We start from the raw sequence: 2,788 nt of genomic DNA on the forward strand, positions 1-2,788 counted from the left end.
GATTGATTGATTGTGTGCCTGCATGGGTCTGATTCTATGTGTGTGAGCCATGGAAAGGCAAAACAAAGACAGCAGCTTTAGCCACTATTGTTGAAGGGAAACAACATCAGCTTTTATACCAATTTCTTACCCTCCTTCAAAGAAAAATATCTGGGAAGAGTTGCAGAAAAACACAACAGGCTGGTAAGAAAGATGATACCAGAAGAAAACATCACTAACAAGTTGGATATGTCATGTAGGTTTCCACTGTAAACTTTTGTTTCTCAAAGATGACTCGCTGTGTTGCCACACACATGAATTTCTACAACTTGCGCTTCCCCTACTGTCGTGATATTTATGTCAGGAATTATATCGTTCCATTTAGACCGAGCAGCAAAGCAGGAAGCATTCAGTTTACAGCATGTTTTTTTGTACCCAGCAGCTTTTCATCTTAGATATATCTCTAAATATAGGAAGGTGGTATTAGCAGCACAACAATCTGTGAAGAACTTACTATTTTTAAAACTAATGTTTAGCATTTTATTAATATTCATTTTGAATTGTTCATGTTCAGAAACCTTTTGTGGATGTTATGGGAGTTAAAACCAAGCATTAATATCATTAATAGTTTCTTCTTTTATACTTGCAGTGAGGTCTGTTCAAGGCATGCTGCACATTTCCAAATTATTCTCCATGCAGTAAAGAAGCAATTTTTAAGATTCACTAATAATACATTGTAAATATAATTGGTAAATGCATACTATATAAGTGTTGAGTATTAAGGAACATGTGGTTTTAAGGGAAACCAGTTTAGAAGGGCTGCAAGTTAATTTAGAGTAAGAAAACATATTTCCAACAGTGTTGTTTAGGTTAAATCCTATCAATAACTCATTACTTATCACTGACTTGAAGAGTAGTTGACTAATTACTCTACAGAAAACAAATTAGTTGCCTTTTGTCTCCAAGGAAACAGTGACAAAGATGCCTTCAAACAACTCTAAAGGCTGTAGGTAAAATGTATGTGAGTTAAGATAATGGGGCTTTAAGAATTAAGATCGGGGTTCAGATTCTGGGAGTGACATTTTTCTTTTTTTGACTTTGATTGCATCAAAAATACAGACTGTTAGCTAAACTCTGAGCATACAGTATTTATCTGTTTAATTCATGGACATTTCTGTTGTGTTGCACATGTAGAATTGCTGCACAATTGCCACCTCCGTTTTTTGTTTGCAGTTGGCCACATGTTTTTAACTGAGTTTTGTCAAGTTTTTGTTATAATCTCACCCTCTATTCTTCAGCTCTGACAAACCCACATAGGCCTGACCCAAAGTCTGCAGGGTGTTGGACATTTGTTGGCTCTTTATCCATTCCAAGGCTCTCCATTATGGCTCTGGATGACAGATGAAGATATGCCGATGTTCTCCCTCAGGCTGTAAAGCATAAGGTCTAACCTTCCATACAGCAGAAGTAATGGTCCACACCTTTAATTGTCGTGGGCTGTTCATCTTCACTAACAATAGCAGTAAGCAATGGGTCTGGGAAAGAAAGGCAGTCGTGTCTGACAAAGGAAGTGATTTAGTTCTGGAGGCAATTCGTAAGCGGTCGTTGCACGGGCAGCAGTAATGTGCAGAGAAAGATCATATAGGGTAAGAGGCATAGCAGACACAAGAGTGGCACACAAGCAATGCTAGATGGTTTTTTTCTCCTATTGCAAGGATTTATAAGGAAAAAAGCTGTTAAAATATATATTGTGTGTGTCCTTCAAGGAGCTATGCTTGTGTTATTGAAGTGGACATGATGTTCTCTGAATTATGGCTACTGCAAAGACTTAGAAAGTGAGTTGGACAGAGCAACTTTGTTCTCATGTCTGTATCTGTCAGAAAACAAACAACACATCTCATTTAAAGAATTGAGCTGCTTGCGTATGTGATCTTTTTCAGGTCTTGATGTTTTCTCATTATTCCATTTGATGTCAAAACACCATTTGATGCTCAACTTTCAAAGGTCTGCGTTAGGTTTTGTATTTCTTTATGCCATACGAGCTTCCGAAGAAGCAAAACTGCTGTGAAAAAAATGTGCCATTGATGGGTGACTAGTTTGCTGTCTGCATTAGACACATAAAATAAGGAATATACAAGTGCAGTTACCAAATTAAAGTGTGTTCCCTGGGAAAGTTGAGGCCCATTAAAATGATAGATTGCATGGTGTATGCAAAGGGATGCTTTACACCCACAAAACAGTCTAATTGCATTCATTCCTGTGAGAAGTCCGTAAATGTTGAATCTAGATTCTCAGGCGTATTGGCAGCAAGCTGCTAGACAGCAGATGACTAGCTTCAAACGAGTAGCGAGGGGGAGGGTTGTAAAATCTTGACAAACAGTGAGAGCCAGCGTCCACATCATCTCTCGCCCCTGACAGGCTTCCCCATGCATGAATTCAAAGCTGGTAAAACCATGGCTGGATTCATTTTGATCTGACATCCATCATGTAGATCAGTGTTGTGGTTTCACTGTACTGTGTCCACGATAAGATGTTTTGGCAATCGGCCCATGACATCTGTTAGAGTCAGTCAAGAGAATCTGGGACCAATTTGGCATTTGTGTCAAGTTATTGTTGACTTTTTGATTTGAGTGCCTTTCATTCATTATACAATAGTCACCAAGGTATGCGATCTAGGTCTGATTGAAAAACTTGCTTAATTTGAAGATGTCATTATCTGTCCATGAAGCTTGTCGCTGTGTCCTAATTCTCCAACAATTATACACACACACACACACACACACATATATATATATATATATATATATAT

The sequence above is a fragment of the Pundamilia nyererei genome, unplaced genomic scaffold (assembly GCF_000239375.1).
Source record: "Pundamilia nyererei isolate P.nyererei 1_Seehausen unplaced genomic scaffold, PunNye1.0 scaffold00008, whole genome shotgun sequence".
Taxonomy (NCBI): Eukaryota; Metazoa; Chordata; class Actinopteri; order Cichliformes; family Cichlidae; genus Pundamilia; species Pundamilia nyererei.